General features: G+C 38.5%; 1 protein-coding gene across 2 annotated transcripts in view; it reads left to right on the top strand.

Annotated features, from left to right (window-relative positions):
• Positions 1 to 309: 309 nt before the first annotated feature.
• PPM1B (protein phosphatase, Mg2+/Mn2+ dependent 1B) overlaps positions 310 to 19,751 on the top strand; it is an 80,694-nt gene continuing 61,252 nt past the window's right edge. For both annotated transcript variants that reach the window (XM_060026703.1, XM_060026702.1), the window contains exon 1: positions 310 to 735. The gene's annotated coding sequence lies outside the window, so the exon portion shown is untranslated. The remainder of the gene's footprint in view (positions 736 to 19,751) is intronic.

Genomic DNA, 19,751 nt, shown 5'->3' with positions numbered 1-19,751 from the left:
GGGCTGAATGAAGTAAAGGGTAATGAAGGGTTGGGTCTCACTCAGTGGGCGGTGTTTGATGGATAGTTGACCTTGCCAATTGAAGGTGGTCACTGATGCCCAATGGGAAATTAGGAACACAGAGGAGGGGCATTGTGGGCGGGGAAAACTAAGGACGGCGGCACAGGGGCTGCGGGACTGGGAGGGAGGGCGGTGATTGACGGGCCGTCCAGCAAACCGGGTACAGCGAGATACCGCGCGGCGTGCCAATGGGTGGGAGCTGGGGGTGGGGCTCTCCGAGGGGCGGGGAAGGACAGGGTGCGGGGAGGGGGGTTGCAGAAGGAGCCGAGCGGCTGCTGCTCAATGGCGGAAAAGCCGCCGGTGTTCTGACCGCTTCGTCCCCCTAGCAGTTGCGGGGGAGTTTCCTGCCGGCGCGGCTGGAGTCTCTGTTTCTCAGGGTTCGGTGGCTGGAAGATGCTCCAGAGAGACGAGGCTGCGGCGGAGGAGGTGGCGGCGGCCGAATCGGCAACGGCGCTAGGGTGGAGAGAAGGCGGCAGCGGCGGCGGCGGCGGCGTGCGGGGCCCAACGGTGTAAACAGCCCCGGAGGCGGCGGAGGCGGTGGCCAAGACCCCGAGGGGGAAGCGGCGGCTGAGCCAGGGTCGCGCCTCCGTTGGAAGCCTGGGCTGAGTGCAGCAGAGGGGTTCTGCGGCGGGCGCGAGCGGACGCCCTAGACCTCGCCTCCCTCCCTCGCCCCAGGTAAGGCCGCTGGGCGCCCCGCCGCAGGGGGAACGGCTCGCGGGCACCGCCGAGGCCCCGGACCGTTTTCGGGGTGCCGCCGAGCTGCGGCCGGGACCTCTCCCCGCTTAATCCTCGCCTCTTTCCCTCGGCCGCGGAGCCCAGAGGAGCGGAACGCCGGGCCTGGCTCCTGGCTAGGCCCCTTCCCCAGCCGCCGCCTCCGCGCTCGGCCGAGGCTGGGAGAGGTTCGGGGCAGGGAATTTTAGTTTGCTCGAAAGCCTGGAAGTAAACTGCTTGTCCCTGTTCTCTGCGAGCATCTCTTTCACCTGAAAGCACTGGGGCTACTCCAGGCCGTAACTCGTCCCTTCCTGGTGCATGCCTGTTTGAAAACACTACCTTTTCCCATTTGTTTCCTCATTAGCTTCTGCCTTCCTCTGCGCTCCATTTCACTTCCTCGTTAAATCTTCTTTCTCGCTCTTCTATCTGCGCGTCTCACCACCTCCTTCCTCCTTAGCGACTTTATTTAAATCGTTTCTCTTTTTCTTCTCAGGAGACTCCGGTCTTCTCTTCCCTGTCTTCCCCAGCAATCCTTTTCGGGTGTCATTCTTTTTACTAGTGAAGTTCTTAAATGAAACTGCTATCGTCAGTATCCCAAATCTACCAGAGGCCCATTAAGAATAGACTCACCAGCTTTAAGTGGCAGATCAGTTTCTGATTTCACCGAGCCTAACATCCTTTTTAAAAAATTGTATTATTAAATGTAGAGTGTGGAAATAGCCCTGAAGTTATGTTTAAAATGAAGGGCTCAATGAGTGTTGGAAATAGTTATTTCATTTTTCAAGTTGCATGACCTCTAATGTCAGATTGAGCAGATCTAGAACATTTTTGCCCATCTTGTTTGGCAGGATGCTTCTTAAGCGTTTTGATAGCGGCTCACATTCATCACTATTCAAGTTGGCTTAAAAACAATTTGAAAACTTTAGAAAAAAGACATGAGAACAACTAGGAAGCTGTTTTGATGAAGTCACTGTTAAATACCTTTTAAAATAGGCTCCACATGTTTAATGTATCAAAATAAAGTTGGTGGGAGACTTGTAAAAAGGATTATTTAGGAATTTGAGTAGTCTTAAGAGTTATGTAGCTATTTTGGGAAAAACATTCTTTTTCTGTTAACAAACGTTTACAACTCCTGTGATGTGAGAATTACCGAGGTTTACTGTGGGATTAACACAGGAACTCATTTTATTTGAGCTACTGCATGGATGTGGAAGTGGTAAATTGTTCAGGTTAGCGTAGATCAGTATGTTCTAGGAGATGCAGAAACATGTTATCAACACTGAATGTTAATAGACATTATTTCATTTACTTTCTCTGTTGTGCAATAGCAAAGTTCCTATTGTTGGCCTGCTTTTAAATAGAGCATTTCTAAATAAATGGTGAGGCAAGTTGTTCTAATTATTATAGTAGTCTTTTCCAAGTGTATAGCCTTTTAAAAAGATACAGTTGCAGTTTTACTATTAAAATGGTAATTTCTTTTTTTAAAAAATTTATTTATTTAATTTATTTATTTTTGGCTGCATTGGGTCTTTGTTGCTGCCCACGGGCTTTCTCTAGTTGTGGCGAGTGGGGGCTACTCTTCGTTGCGGTGCGGGACTTCTCGTTGCGAGCAGGGGCTCTAGGCATGTGGGCTTTAGTAGTTGTGGCTCACGGGCTCAGTAGTTGTGGCTCGCGGGCTCTAGAGCTCAGGCTCAGTAGTTGTGGCACATGGGCTTAGTTGCTCCGCGGCATGTGGGATCCTCCCAGACCAGGGCTCGAACCCATGTCCCCTGCATTGGCAGGTGGATTCTTAACCACTCTGCCACTAGGGAAGCCCTGAAATGGTAATTTCTTAAAGGAATAATATTGTAGGCTTCTTGAATGGACAATGGGTTGTTTCAATAGAACTTTTATTTAGTATTTAGAACAGATTTTGTTAGTCAACAGATTTTCTTTCAGGGATAATCCTGATTTTTACTGTGTTTCTTACCTTCTCTCAGTGTCTTCTTTATCTTTTTTTTTTAAATGGTTGTTTGTCTTTTTTCCTCTTCATTTATTTTTGCTCTCATAAAAAGTCTTACTACAGTTTCTGCAGTGTTTATGTTGCACTGTCAGCATGGAATAGTATTTTTATTTGATCTTTCATACCCGTTAGTTAAGATTTCCCCAGTTTCTTGGACATTACCCTTTGGATTTGTTCATGTTGTGATTATTCTCTGTGATGTGACCATCAGAGCTTTCAACACCTGTTTTCGTATACTGGGTGATTTCTATAAAGACTCCAGGAACAGGTGAAAGCCTTTTCAGTTTGTCTGATAGGTCAGTAAATATTAGCTTATGTTAGTAATTCACATGTAATTACCAAATCCCTTAAGATTACAGCATTTGAAGGAATAATATAGTGTCTAAAATATCTGTGCTTCTAAGAACGCCTCATTCACAAGTTGACGAGGTCAGAAAAAGTGGCTGTCGTTGAAAGTTTATTTTCTTATAACGTACATTTTTTTAATGGAGTTTTTTGAATTAAAATGTGACGCTGATACCCTATCTCTTGGCATTCGTGGAAGAGTAGAATTTGCCATAGTATTGTTTAGCGATTGTGGAGTTTCATTGAAAACTGGCTGAGCCAGTAGTGGAAAGATTGCAAACATGTCCTTGTAGATGGATTGGTAAACATTTATTGCACGTGATACTGGGAGTGAATGTTCCCCCCCATACTCAGTGGTGGTAGTTACATGTATTATCTACGTTATATGAATATTTGTATATTATACGTAATTATTTAAAAGTATTTTTTGACATTATCTAGCATAGAAGGTAAATAAAATAGAACTCTACAGTAGTCCTTCATAAGATATTAATAAGGTGAATAAAATTCACTTATTAAAATATACATGGCATTTTACTTTTTTGTGAAATATGCCTTTCACAGTTCACTGATTTAAGGAAAAATTAGTAGGGAAACAACTGAAGTATCAGAGTTCTAAGAGTTAAAATTTTTTTAAGTTCCAAAATTCTAATAGGAAAATTTATTTAAGTAATACTTAGGTTAAAATTACAATGAGTGGTAAGAGAATTTTGGGGAATATGGATTTTTGACGATTTTTCACACTGTGTGGATTAGGAGGATTGAGTAATTGGGGATATTAATAAGATTCCTAGAAATTGAGAAAACTACAAAAGTGTAATCTGGATTACTACCCATCTCACTATCCTGTACTCAAACTGAACGGTGAAGGTAAAATAGTGTCGATTTGGGGAGTATTGATTTTTATAGTTTTTGCTTGACTGTCATAAAATTTATAAAGTAACAGAGCTTGTCATCAGCTTCTAGCAGCTGATCTAACAAGTACAGGTGAAGAAAAAGATACATGGGGGCTTCCCTGGTTGCGCAGTTGTTGAGAGTCCGCCTGCCGATGCAGGGAACACAGGTTCGTGTCCCGGTCCGGGAAGATCCCACATGCCGTGGAGCGGCTGGGCCCGTGAGCCATGGCCGCTGAGCCTGCGCATCCGCAGCCTGTGCTCTGCAACGGGAGAGGCCACGGTAGTGGGAGGCCCGCGTACCGCAAAAAAAAAAAAAAAAAAAGATACATGGGGTTCATAATCTGTTTTTTATTCTTGTCTTTGTTGGTGATACTTCTTTACATCAAAACATTGATTTAAAATAAAATCACTTTTGATCTTTCCAACTAATTTAAGTATGCTTATATCTCTGATTAGCCATTTTTGAATCTTTTTTTCAAATGAAACATTTCTAAGGTGATTTAACCTCCTTGTTTAGATTTGACTTGAGTTACACTTTTCAGCATTCTGTCTCTCTGGTTTGTCCCCAGACCAGACCACCACCATTTAGACTAGAGTGATTTGATTAGGTAGTTGAATCAGTGTTATAAAAATAAGTCTTCACTGAATTCTTGATAAAGGTATAAAGCTTTCCAAAAGTGTAGTCTATCTACTGTAGTTTCATTTCTCAGGTGTTATGAAGATTTTGAGATATAGTTTTTAGTATCATCTAGCAACCTAGGAAACAAATACCATGTGGTAGCTCATACCTTTTTTTTTAAGTTTTCAAGTGTTTTATTTCTCCTCTTAAGTTTAATGTTAATGACAGACATAAACATTTTGCTCTGAATTATGGTAAGCCATGACACAGAATTTCTCAAGTAAATTTTTTTTTCTTTTACTACAGCTAACTTCTGACCACATCTGCAATATCTTAACATGATACCCTTCGTAATAACTTACTGAAGAACCCAGTAGTTTAACAATCAATTGTAGTTTTAGCCTGTTCATATATTTAGACATTTAACATGATTTGTAACATTTAAAGCATAGTTTGCCAATTTCATGCTTTTATGACTTAATAAGTAGTTTAATAGTAACTTGCTAAAAATGGATTCATAGTTTTCTTTTGGAGTATGTTAAAATATCAAGATTATATTTATTGGCTTTAAATTGATTTATTTCTTGAAAATTAAAGATCTTAAAGTTAAGAAACATAATGCTAGTTGGAAAACTTGTTTTGCATCCTTTTGAATAAAAGAAGATCTACTAAAACATGGTCTGAAGTTTAGATGAGAGAGAAACATTGCAAGACTTGTATTTAATATTAAGGAACTTGTTTTACTTTTAGAGATGGGACCAATTACTGGTAGTGATATAGGGAGGGTAAGACCTGTGTCTGGTATTGCTGGTGCTTTTTGTCTATGTAGAATGATCTCCATTTCAAAATAGGCTGTGAATGAAAAGTGCATTTGTATGAAAGAAATATGAAAAACCTTTTCTTTCATGGAAAACTGTTGTCAAATGTGGTTATGTTATTAGGTATAATCAAGTTTGTTATATAAGAAAAAAGCCAAGTGTATAGAGTTTGTTTGATAGGTAGTACATACCTGAGAAGTAGGTTTGATAAATTTGTGAAGTTCTGAAGGATTTCAAAGAACTTTTAAAAGCTTGAGGGTAATGTCACTGATTCTTAAGTATAATTGCATTTTCTTGGTGTAGGTATGTATAAGTGCGCTCCTAACCTTGAAAAGGGATGGTTAATAGATGTTCTTATGAATAGGAGAATCTAGGAGTGTCCATATTACTCATGGGTGCTTAAGCTATTTTGGCAAAGAGTTTTTCTTTTTCCCTTTTCTGATTAAAGCAATCAACTCTGAGTTAAGGAACTGGTGATATCTATTGAACACAGGTGGCCCTTCCTAGTCTCTTACAAAGAGCAAATAATTAAACTCAAAGCAACTCTAAATGGTAGAATGTGTGGGAGATCAAGTTTAGATATGAGAGGCTTCTTGTTACTTTTACTTCTCTAGGCTACCAACCCATTGAGAAGTAAAAAAATTCAGTAGAGCTTAATAGTATTTAGTCTGTGGGCTACCCTCCTCTTACGCCCCAATTATTCTTGCATTCAGAGTGCCTTCTAATATGCAATGTTCCATTCCAGGCAGGAGGCCCAACAAAATAGACACAATCCCTGCCCTCGGAGATCTTCTGTTCCGATAACAAACTCTTCCTTAATTTACATTACAACTCTGCTTCCTTTGTGGATGATTTAATTATGAGTGGGATTTGGCATGTATGGTGTTTTCTACACTTTGCTGAGAAGCTATGATTAGAGCTTTACTATTTTTGACAAGAGAGAGGGAAGAAGAGTTTTTCTGTAACTGGACAAAAACTGGAATATGAAAAGAGGAAGTAGGAAGGGGGAAGTATTGTTGTACCTAAGATTAAAATGTGAGCCAAAGATAAAAAAAGAAATCCCTACATTAGGCATGAGGGAAGCTGGGGGAAACACCATGTACTGTCCAACTTTGGATAGAGGGGTTCTTGGACAGGAGAATGGGAGAAAAGATGGGAAAATGGGAGGAGGGTAAACAGGTCTTTTAACAAGTCTGGTTTAAGTAACTTGGGATGTACCTATAAAATATATGTTATTATTTGTGTTTAGAAAAGACCCTGTTGTTTCTCTTCTTTTGCAAATATAGCTGAAAGATTAATGGTTGGCCAGTAGTGTCTGAAATACTGTCACTGATTTGTGACTGCTGTTCTGTCTCTAGTTATAAGACCGTTCTCTTGAAGATAGCTGATGGAGTCAATCTGTCTCTTAGGTTTATTGTGCTCATATTGATCTGTATATAGCCACTGCGTCCCTTAATTCCGTAGTTGTGGTATATTACTTGAAGTTGTGTCTTTGTCTTCCTGCATTGTAAGTTTCTGGATGAGGATGTCCTCTTGCACTTATGATGAAGTAGGTGCTTAGTTTTCTACTTCTGTTCTTTAACTTTACTAGTGATGATCCAGTTTGGTAAAGATGGCTCTTCTTGAGTTTACGCAAACATTGCACACTTATAAGCATGAGAGATCTTTGATGTTTGTTTTTGTTTTAATGCATAATGGTCTTTTGCTTTCATTAGTGAGTCATTGAGTTAGAGTTTCATGTGATCTTGCTTGCTGCAGTGAATTGAGATCGATTTTTTTATTTTAAAGCAAATCAACTTGTGTTTATTTCAGTGCCCCAATGTAAAAATGAACACTAGTTCCATTCATGACCTAAGATACCTCCTTTATAGCACTCAAATAAGCCTTCAAATTTCTAGTTTCACTTTTAATGTGTTTATCACTTTTATCAAAATTGATGTGCAAAAGAACTTGTACTTTTGAATATATTAAATTTAGTACTGTAATTCAGACCAGGTTCATGAAGCTGTTCAACATTTGGACATCTTTGAGTGCCTGTATTTTAGATGGAAAAACAAGACAAAAACAACCTTACTTGATTTCTTAAATTATCTCTTATAATTGGGTTTGTTCATATGATTCAGAATTTAATTAAAGCTTTGGTGGTTCTAGGTCCTAAATGTAAGGAAACTGAGTTTAACTTCTTTATGTTCAGCTCTTCTGGAGTGTTTTGAATCAAAATGTGAAAGTGAAATGGTAACTTTTAGCTCAGTACATAATAGAGTTAAGTTATACTTTCATTTTGTTTTTGTTTTATAAAATCTAACTCTAGTTCATAAGAGAAGTAGAGGCTTATAAGGATTAAGTGATGATTTAGAATGTTATTGCTCTTATCTTACATCTTGAGTCTTTTTCTCAGAGATAGGTTTGTATTTTAGTTCAGGTTATTTGCTGTTGTACTTTTGATTTGTGTTGCTTTTTCTGCCTCTGTCTTTGCTTACTTGATTTTTATTTAAGTACAGGGTGGCTACCAGGTCTGGAAACACAGATGCATACACAATAAATGGTTTATTGATGTTATAGAATATGTTAAAATAATATTTATGTTTTCAGACTTTATGACCATCCTACAAAGTAGAATTCATGTAGGTGGGTCTTTTGTTTTGGTTCGGATATATATTACATGGCCAAGTTACGGAGTCAGGTATAAGGTATATTTTGAATATAAAGGAGTAGAAATGCATAGTTAATTATAGAGAGCTGTCTGGAATAACACTGACCCTGGGTTTTAAGAGGACTGAAAACGATCTAACAAGGTAAAAATAAGTGTGATGGTTAACTGGTTGTGTGATATTTTGTCTAACAAAGTTTGGGAGATGCTAGATAGCAGTAGCTTCAGGATTATACTTGAACGATGGTCAGAGGTGCTGGCCAAACAGTGATGACATTAAAAGAGTATGTTTTTAGGCCTTAAATCTGTTATCTTCTTAGTCACCTAAGAATGAAAACTGGTCTACATCCACAGACCTAGGTGAGAATTACTGTTTCACAAATGTGCATGAGGCGTCTTTTCCAAAGATTTAGATACATATTTCTGAATCTTTGCTACTCTATGCTTTTAGGTAATGCTGTAGGATGCTTGGCACTGTTTTGTTGCATATGTTTGTATGTGTATATTAAGTGTAAGACAGCTTTGTACTAGGAGTGGGCTATGTTTTTGGAAAAAGTTCCAAAAGGAGGAAGGTGATTGGAAGCATAGACTCTAAAGTCAGACCACCTGGATTTGAATCCCTCTTCCACCACTCTGTAGATGGGTAATTTAAAGCAAGTTACTTAATGTTTCTAAGCCTCAGTGTTCTTGTTTGTTAAGTGAGGATATTTCATAAAATTGTTGGGTTGGGGTATTCCAGGTAGTCATTACCATAGAGCCTTGGAACATTTGAGTGCTTTCTCTTATTGCTATACTAAATGATATATGATAAACCAGGAGGCAGAAGACCCTGTTTGAGGTTCCCACTGAACCTTTTAATGATCCTGTGACTTTGTGAGTTACTTATTCTTTCTCCAATTTAGTGGCTTTAATCTGTAATGTAATATTTTTGCATTAAGGCAGAGGGTTGGACCATCTGATGTCTTGAGGTTCTTTTGACTCTTAAATTAAGAGTTCTGGGCTTCCCTGGTGGCGCAGTGGTTGAGAGTCCCCTTCCCGTGCAGGGGACATGGGTTCGTGCCCTGGTCCGGGAAGATCCCACATGCCGCAGAGCGGCTGGTCCCGTGAGCCATGGCCGCTGAGCCTGCGCGTCTGGAGCCTGTGCTCCGCAACGGGAGACGCCACAACAGTGAGAGGCCCACGTACCGGTTAAGATGGAACTTCTACATGCACTTTATAATAATTAAAAGTTTAGGGGCTTCCCTGGTGGCGCAGTGGTTGAGAGTCCGCCTGCCGATGCAGGGGACACGGGTTTGTGCCCCGGTCCAGGAAGATCCCACATGCCTCGGAGTGGTTGGGCCCGTGAGCCATGGCCGCTGAGCCTGCGCGTCCGGAGCCTGTGCTCCGCAGCGGGAGAGACCACAACAGAGAGAGGCCCGCGTACCGCAAAAAAAAAAAAAAAAAAAAAAAAAGAGTTCTGTTTTAAGATTGTCATTTTCTACCAAAGTGTAAGCAACACAGGGACAACAACTGTGTTAGTTTTGTGTGCAGATTTATCCATGTATCTATATTATATTCTATAAATAGTTGCTGAATAGATTTTCCCATAAAAACAGTATCTTTCAGGGGGAGGAGAATAGAGAGTAAGAAGAGGGGAGGGAGGTTTGCATTCCTTCTCAAAGATTTGATGCTTAACGTGTTAAAGGTATGAACACAAATTTCCTGCTATTCAATTTTTATTTAGTAAGTAAATATTGTCTGCTAGTGTTAGATACTTTGGGGGACAAAGATTATCTGAGTCTGCCATGTGTGGTATGAGGAAAGGAGTAAACATGTATATGAATTATTATACAAAGTGAAAAGTAAAAATGCTATAAAGGAATTATCAGTATGTTTTATATATTAAGAATCTTTATAAAATGTATAAAAGTCAAATGGCAGTATAATTAGATTGTCTTACCTTGTAATTGCCTTGTTCTCACTTTTAGAAATCAGATGCTTAAAAGGAAAAACATCAGGGTTGTGAACTTTAGGAAAGTTTAGGACCTTGAGAGCTTTTAGGGAAACTTAAGACTAATATTTGTGGAGGAGATTGATGAAAAAAATTTAATAAGTATATAATCTCATTGCATTCTGGTGTTTTTATTATGAAAATTTTTAATCCTATGGAATATTGTAACAGTACATTGAGTTCATATATGCCACCACCTAAATTCGATGGTATTTTATATTTTTGCCCTATTTGCTTCATCCATAATCTTGCCGAACCATTTAAAAATAAACTATAGACATCATGTACTTCACCCCTAAATAAGTATGAATCTCCAAAAAATGACATTTTCCTCAATACTTAAAATATTTTTATCATACGTAACACAATTATCTAATCCCCAGAAGTCATGTAATCCCCAATCCAGATGTATATAGTTTTTTCCCCTCCATACCAAGGTCCAGTGAGGATCTTGTATTACATTGCATTTGCTGTTGTGTCTCAATTCACTTTTAAATTTAAACACCAGTTTTAAAAAATGACTTTCTCAAGAGACCAATTATTTTGTAAAATGTCCTGTATTCAGAATTTGTCTGTTTTTTTTAAACTTGTTTAAAACTTAACTAAAGACTGCGTTGAATTCAGGTTAAACATTTGGCCGGGATACTTCATAGGTGATGCTGCTTCGTATTACATCACATCAGGAGGTACAAAATGATTGCGTCGCACTATTTGTGGTACTAAGTTTGATTGCTGGGTTAAGGTGGTGATTGCTAGATGTCTCCATGGACAAGAAACATTTTCTCTTTTATGATTACCAGGTAATTCATGGCATACTTTGTTACTATAGAAATCCATTTCTCCTTCAGACTTTGACTTAATGGATTTATTGATTTTTTAAAAAAATTATATTTATTTTATTTTATTTTATTTTATTTTTTGGCTGTGTTGGGTCTTCTTGCTGCGTGTGGGCTTTCTCTAGTTGTGGCGAGTGGGGGCTACTCTTCATTGCGGTGGCTTCTCTTGTTGTGGAGCACAGGCTCCAGGCGTGCAGGCTCAGTAGTTGTGGTGCACAGGCTTAGTTGCTCTGCGGCATGTGGGATTTTCCCGGACCAGGGCTTGAACCTGTGTCCCCTGCATTGGCAGGCGGATCCTTAACCACTGCGCCACCAGGGAAGCCCTTGATTTCTTTTTTAAAGATGGATCTTGACAGGGGTTATCAAACCGTAGCTCACTGGCCAAATTTGGTATGCTGCCTGTTTTTGTAAATAAAGTTTTATTGGAACACAGCCATGCTCATTTGTTTGCATACTGTCTGGCTGCTTTCCCACTACTATGGCAGGGTTGAGTAGCTGTGACAGAAACCATATGGCCCTGCAAAGCCCCGAATATTTACTATTTGGTTCTTTAAAGAATAAGTTTGCTGACCCCTGATTTGTATTCTTCTGTTTTTCTCATTATGTTGCTAGTAGTGGTATAAAATTGGTGTTTTATATAATTGGTGTTTAAGTGTTGCCTCTCCTGCATGCTGATGTTATTCAAGGTATAAAGGTTGCTTTTCGCATGATTAAAATTGTGAAGTTTTTGCTTATGTCCCCCAAACCGTAAAGTATACCCAGTTATAGTGCTATACATGGTATACAAAATCATATATTAAAACAAATATTTCAGGCATAAAAAGAATAAAGAACATAAAGTACCCACTACCCAGCTTATTTTAGGGTATGGAACACTATCAGTATAGTTGAAGCCCTTCTGTAATCTTCCTGGATACCATCGTTTCTTTCCCACTGTCTTGAATTTTGTGCCTACCCTCACATATACAATCTCCATGTGTATCTATGTGAAAATAGCGTATAGGACTGTTTTAAGATAGTTTATAGCTGCTGAGCATGATTGTATATGGAATTTTTTAAATAAAATTAGCTTTTTTTACTTAACATTTCTGCAAAGTTTTTCCTTGTTGATCTATTCCTCTTTTTAAATAGTATTGCATAGTATCCCATTGTGTGATCATAACACATTTTGTCTAGTGTTTCTGGATGAACATTTGGATTATTTTTGTATTTATATACAATCGTGCTGAAACATAATTTACATCTTTTTGTATATATGTGTGAGAGTTTCTCTAGAGCACAAAGTTAGGAGTATAACTGCTGAACTTAGGTTATTCTTATCCTACAACCCACCTAAATATTTTGAAATTCTCTCCAAAGTGGCTGTACCAGTTTATACTCTGGCCAGTGGTATATAAAAGTGCCTGTTGCTCTATGTCAATATCAGTGCTGTCCTATATAAATATAATGTTGGTCATACATGTAACTTAAAATTTTCTTGTAGTTGCATCATGTATTTTATGTTTAACAGCAAGTCTCAATTTGCATTAGCCACATTTCAGATTCTTACTAGTCACAAGTGGCTAGTAGCTACTGTATCAGACAGCACAGCTCTATATCCTTGTCTCCATTTGGTACTGAGAATCTTTCTCCCCCTCAATGTAATGAGAGAGAAATTATGTTTCATTGTGACCTTAATTTTGCATTTTCCTATTACTGTGAGGATGAACATTCTCATATGTTTATTGGCCATTTAAATTTCCCCTTTTGTGTATTTGCTATTATCATTTCCCCTATTTTCTATTTTCTTGTTTGTTTTTTTCTTTTTTTAAAATTTTATTTGTTTTTTTTTTGGCTGTGTCAGGGCACTCGGGTTCTTCGTTGAAGCAGGCGGGATCGTTTGTTGCCGGCGGGTTTTCTCTTCTCTAGTGGTGGTGCGCAGCCTCCAGGGCGTGTGGGCTCTGGCTTAGTTGCCCCGCGGCATGTGGGATCTTAGTTTGCTGACCAGCGATAGAACCGGTGTCCCCTGCATTGTAAGGCGGATTCTTTACCACTGGACCACCAGGGAAGTCCCTGTTTTTTTCTTAATGACAAAATCTTACAGGCATAGATATGGATTTACTTTGCCATTAGAATGCTGGTGTTTTTGTTAATCGTGTTTAAGAGTTTTTACGGATTAATTAGACAGTATCTCTATAAAATGACACATTAAACATTTTAACCTAAAGCCAGTTTTAAAATGACTCCAAAAGTATTTGGATTGAAGTGAATCCTTGGAAGAATAATGCTTGAATGGTTATATGAGGGAGAGAAGGGGAACACAGTGATTGCTTTATACTCAACAATCCTTTGTGTATATTTGTTTTCCTTCCCTTTGCTCGGGGCTTAGTCTTGCTGCTTCTTTCCTTGACTCTAATCTCAAGGACCCGTAGGAAGAGCTAGGCGGAGTGAATTCTGGCCTAGAGCCAAAGATGCTTTCAAAAAGGGCTGTAGGGCTCCACTGAGGTAGGGAGTTGGGGATGCTTTATGTTGCATCTGGAAACAAACCAGGTGACAAATTCATTAGTGTGTCCTCTGTCTGCAGTTAAGTGGATGTAGTTGTCTGGGTGCTTTAAATGTGAAAAGCAAAAAGTAAAATTCCTGGAAATCCAGAACTGCCTGTACTTAATAAATGTTACAGTGGATGATAGGGGTTAATCAGTCTTCCAATATAATATTTTTGTGAATGTTGGAATGGCTGACAGGATATCTTTTCTTGAAGAAGTATTTTTTACCTTACTGTGTATTTTACTCAATACTTGCTAGGTGCCAAGGTCACAGATTAGGATGTGAGGGGATAAGGAAGGTGAAAATGTTAAAAGGAATATGAATGATTGTATAGGAATGGTGAGAGGGTGGGGTGAAAGGTTGAAGAAGGCATCAAGGAGGAGATGTTATTTCATAGGCGTGTTGAATGATTTGGTTAGCTTAAAGAGATAGGGCAGATTGTGAGGTGGGAGTAAGCATGATGTACGTGGCCTGTGTAAGTCCTCGGCTGGGCAGGTTAGAGACGGTTCCAGACTGGATATTTTGTACTCAATTTTAGTTGGGGAGTGGGAAGCAACTTTATCTTTTGGGAACAGGTAAGGTATGTTTTAGGGAAATCAAGTTGGTGGTAATCTGTAAGGTGGATTGAAGGAAGGGGAGATTGAAGTCAGGGAGACCAATTAGGAGGCTGTTAGATAATCCAGAGAATAGGTCATAAGGCTCAAGATTATGATGGAGGACAAATGAGATACTTAAATGGAAGATGTGTTGGGACATGGTGTGTAGTGACTGGATTTATATAAAAGATTTATGGTTTCTAGCCCAAGTTACTAAAAGGGAGATTACGAATAGGTAGATTAACAGGTAGTTAATACAAATAGTAGTTAGATTGGGATATGAAGGTGGTTTGGGGGCAGAGATGAAGATTTTGGTTATGTTATGTTTAAAGAGCTGTGTACAGCAACCAAGCTTAATGATTAAAATCCAGACTAAAATTCATCTGAGAAGTCAATCTAGAAGTGATGGTTGAAGCAATGAGATTGGATCAGAGGGCAGATACTATGTTTTGGGTTGAAGGCTAATTACTGTTTTGGGGGGCCCACTTCCCTCTTGAATTTAGGAGGCTGAAGGAAAAAGTATGAACATGAATGATTGTGTTTTGAATTCGAGTGTTTTGAAAGTCAGCAGAAGTGTCAAGAGTTTCAGGAAGGGAGGAATTATCAGTAGTGTGAAGTGCCACAAAGTACCTTGTCTTGAGAAGCCTCCTTTTTAGGACCAGACTGATATATGAGCTAATTTTTTTGAGCAGGAGCCTATTCTACCAAGCAAAGCATCAGTGTTTGAGTTGTTTTGCCAGGAATATTGGGGACTTTTGTACTGATATGGTTATATATTGTATCTTTTTCTTATAAATTTATTTACTTTATTATTTTTGTCTGCGTTGGGTCTTTGTTGCTGCGTGTGGACTTTCTCTAGTTGCGGCGAGCGGAGGCTACTGTTTGTTGCAGTGGCTTCTCTTGTTGCGGAGCATGGGCTCTAGGCACGCGGGCTCAGTAGCTGTGGCACGTGGGCTTAGTTGGTCTGCGGCATGTGGGATCTTCCTGGACCAGAGCTCGAACCCGTGTCCCCTGCATTGGCAGGAGGATTCTTAACCACTGCGTCACCAGGGAAGCCCTGATAATGGTTATATATCTTGAGAAAATATTCTCTGTATGAAACATTCTAGATAAGTTGTTCATACTATGACCATGTTCCAGGGTAAAGTAAATTCACTTTGGTGAATATTAGGATTATGATTGTACTTTAGAGTCATGTTCTGTTCTACTTCACTAATTTCTTATAAACATAGCACTAAAATGATTAGATAATCAAACCTGCAAATAAAATTTTCTCCAAAAGCTTCATGAAACCTTTGCTCTCTGATTTTTATTTATTTATTTATTTATACTTTTTGTAATCTGGAGTCATTTATTTAGGATGGAGAAGAGGACAAAGAACAACCAGAAGTAAAATCATGTAGCCCTGAACTTATTTTTTGTCATTGCTAATTGAAAAACTATTGGGATTAGGAAGAGCAGTTATTTTATTCGTGAGCTGCTTTGCTGAAGTTAAGAAAGGTCATTTCTGTCAATATGTATGAAGTCAGTCTTGTAGTAAAATGAACAAGCATAAAATCATGACAAAGTCCAAGTTACCTTTAGCCCTTGTTTCATCATCCAGGTAGTCAAATACAGGTAGGACATGAACTCCCTCTGATTTCAGCAGCTTGAGCTGAAAAAGACAGTGTTAGGGTCAAGGGGGAAAATGCTTTAACCTTATAATATCAAGCTTTTAATGGACACATGCAGGTAGCTGGTGATGTGTTCTTTATACCAGCCTAAACTACTTTCTTTGGGCTTTCCTCAGCCTTCTTCCAAATCTGAGGGCCCAAAATTTTCAAGAGCCATGGAAGCAATAAAAAGGAACAAGCTAATGATAAACACAACATGGATGGATCTCTGAAACATTATGCTAAGTGAAAAAAGCCAGACACAAAGGAGTACATACTGTATGATTCTGTGTACATGAAATTTTAGAAAAGGCAAAACTACTCTGACAGCAGATGAGTGTTTGCCTAAGTCTAGAGGTGATGGGGAGATTATCCTCAAAGGGGCACAGAGGAACTTTTTGGAGTGATAGAAATGTTCTGTATATTGTGGTGGTGGTTACACAAGTGTATATGTTTGTCATAGCTCGTCAAATTGTATATGTAAAATGGGTACATTTTATCATACGTAAAACAACAGCAGCCGGGGTCTTCAGCAACAAGGACAAGTTGGGCAGCAGAATGGAACTTTATGATTGGACTCTAATCCGAGGTTTTCGTAGTGAAGTGACCTGTTTTTTGACAGTAAAGCTATCTAACACTGGTGTTACCTCTTCATGTGTCCTAATAGGGAGTTATACATATGAGAAGGTAATTCAGACAAATGCAGTGGTTTTACTATATTGGGAATATAAGTAAACATGTGTATATATAAAATCAACTAAAATGGTCTGATAATATCTAGTTTATTTAAAACTTTTTTTTGGTTTGCTGGTTTCAGAAGTCATTGAAAGGATTTCAGAAATGAAAAAAGCTTTTAAAGAATATTTAAATAGTATAGTTTTGCCTAGTTGGAAAAACTTCAGAGTTCAATACATTATCCATAGGACAGTCATTCTCTTAAACATCAGATATTTTCTAATGTCAGTTTATATATGAATAGTTGATCTGGGACATAAAGTGTACTTTTTTTTTGCTATTTGAACATATCTGATTTTTATGTATTATGTTGCTTATGATAGACTAAGGTATGATTTGTGGATTATAATGATAATAATAGGTAATACTTGTAAAGCACTTTATGCTGGACACTGACCTATGCAGTTAGCCTGCACTGTCTTTTTCAGTTACTACAACTGCTCTGTGATATAGATGCTTTTATTACTCCTGTCTCTTAGATGAATACATCATGGCTTTGAGGAAATTAAATAATTAGGTCAGGGTGACACAGTAAGTGGTTGAGCTGGCATTTGAATTCAAGTTTACTTCGTTTTAACGCCCATACCTTTTTGTTTTTAGTTTTTTTAATGTAAAAAAGAAGTCGAGGGGGGAGTGGTAATTTAAAAGAGAGGGCATGACTTGGGGTTTCTGCAGATCCTGTGACTCATAATAAGTGTACCTTTGGTACCAAAGAATCTGACATTCCTAGCTTTTGATACCTCATGATGGCAGGCAGTGCTTCATGGATCTGGTCATGATGGCCGTTGGGAATGAGGTTTCTGTCATTCCTAAGGTCTTTCACGCAACATTCTGGCTCTGTGCCTTCAGGAGACCCTTTCTCCTCTTTCGCTTCCTCATCCTCACGTGCTTATGTCATTGTCTCAAATCAGGTTCCCCTGGAAGGCCTCATGGGAACAATATTTCCTGAGTTCTTTCATGTTCATAAGAGTTTGTTTATGGTCTTGTACTTGAAAATCAGTTTTGCTGTATGTAAAATCTATGAGAAACATTTCTTTCTTTGCATATCTTAAAGTATCATTGTTTTCTGGCATAGAGCATTGCTGTCAGTTTGATGAAAATCTGACAAAGCCTGAATGCATATTCTTCACAGTTCAGATATGCATGTAGTCTAATTTTTAGAGTACACTGTACATATCCAAGCAGTGATATGTTTTTGTTTTCTCATTAAATTGGCAGCTAAAACGAAATGCCACTGTCAACAAAGCTGTTTCCATTTTATGACCTACTTTTTCCTTACTGAAGGACTATGGGAGGGATTAAGAACTGGTACTGTTACCCCAAATTTGAAATTTTTAGCTATGCTTTTGAGTTAGAACAAGAAATCTAGTTATTCTCGTATGTGGTGAACTTCACTTATAAATTCATTTCACAAAATCTGACTTACTGAGTTGTTTTCATAATCTAATCTAGAGCTATAGTTTCCAAATTTGGGGAGATTCTTAACACTACGCAGCATATTTTCATCAGTAACATCTCTTTATTACTGGAGCTGGGTGTAGTCAATGCCTAGTTACCCAACTATAATGAAAACTGTTAAAACTATCAATTTAACAATTATTCAGACCCTTTTGAACTTTCCATATCTACTATTATTTCAAAAATCTTAAACAAATGCCACTCATATAAGAATTCACCAGAGTTGATTTGGAGGCAGAGAGAACTTTTGATTTAATTCTGAAAGCATTAAGAATTGGAAGGAAGGATGAGAGCCAAATGTTGTGTTTAGTGAGAGGGAAAAGTATTCTTCCTTTGCTTCTTATTCAGAGACTAGTGTTTAGGATTTGATGCAGATATTTGTGAAAGAATATGTTCTTTAAGGCTCTGGATTGGTATTAATACTGTGTGACTCACAAGTCCCAAGCAATAAGCTTTGTGGGGGTTTTTTATTTTTATTTTTTTAACATCTTTATTGGAGTGTAATTGCATTACAATGGTGTGTTAGTTTCTGCTTTATAACAAAGTGAATCAGCTATACATATCTATCTATCTATCTATCTATCTATCTATCTATCTATAGCTATACAGATATATCCCCATATCCCCTCCCTCTTGCGTCTCCCTCCCAGCCTCCCTATTCCACCCCTCTAGGTGGTCACAAAACACCGAGCTGATCTCCCTGTGCTATGCGGCTGCTTCCCACTAGCTATCTATTTTACATTTGGTAGTATATATAAGTCCATGCCACTCTCTCACTTCATCCCGGCTTACCCTTCCCCCTCCCCATCTCCTCAAGTCCATTTTCTACATCTGCATCTTTATTCCTGTCCTGCCCCTAGGTTCTTCATAACCTTTTTTTTTTTTTTTAAGATTCGATATTTGTGTGTTAGCATACGGCATTTGTTTTTCTCTTTCTGACATACTTCACTCTGTATGACAGACTCTAAGTCCATCCACCTCACTACAAATAACTCAATTTCATTTCTTTTCATGGCTGAGTAATATTCCATTGTATATATGTGCCACATCTTCTTTATCCATTCATCTGTCGATGGACACTTAGGTTGCTTCCATGTCCTGGCTATTGTAAATAGAGCTGCAGTGAACATTGCGGTACATGACTCTTTTTGAGTTACTATTTTCTCAGGGTATATGCCCGGTATGGGGTTGCTGGGTCATATGGTAGTTCTATTTTTAGTTTTTTAAGGAACCTCCATACTGTTCTCCATAGTGGCTGTATCAATTTACACTCCCACCAGCAGTACAAGAGAGTTCCCTTTTCTCCACACTCTCTCCAGCATTTATTGTTTGTTTGTAGATTTTTTGATGATGTCCATTCTGACTGGTGTGAGGTGATACCTCATTGTAGTTTTGATTTGCATTTCTCTAATAATTATTGATGTTGAGCATCTGCTCCGTTTTTCTTTCTCAAGATTGCTTTGGCTATTCGGGGTCTTTCGTGTTTCAATACAAATTGAATATACAATTCAATACAAATTCAATACAAATTGTGCCATTTTTCTAGTTCTGTGAATAACGCCATCGGTAGTTTGATAAGGATTGTATTGAATCTGTAGATTGCTTTGGGTAGTATAGTCATTTTCACAGTGTTGATTCTTGCAATCCAAGGACATGGTATATCTCTCCATCTGTTTGTATCATCTTTAATTTCTTTCATCAGTGTCTTATAGTTTTCTGCATACAGGTCTTTTCTCTCCTTAGGTAGGTTTATTGTTAGGTATTTTATTCTTTTTGTTGCAGTGGTAAATGGCAGTGTTTTCTTAATTTCACTTTCAGATTTTTCATCATTAGTGTATAAGAATGTCAGAGATTTCT

Source organism: Delphinus delphis, chromosome 12 (genome assembly GCF_949987515.2).
Source record: "Delphinus delphis chromosome 12, mDelDel1.2, whole genome shotgun sequence".
Lineage (NCBI taxonomy): Eukaryota > Metazoa > Chordata > Mammalia > Artiodactyla > Delphinidae > Delphinus > Delphinus delphis.
Note: the sequence above shows the minus strand (reverse complement) of the source record. Positions and strands in the feature narration are given on the sequence as shown.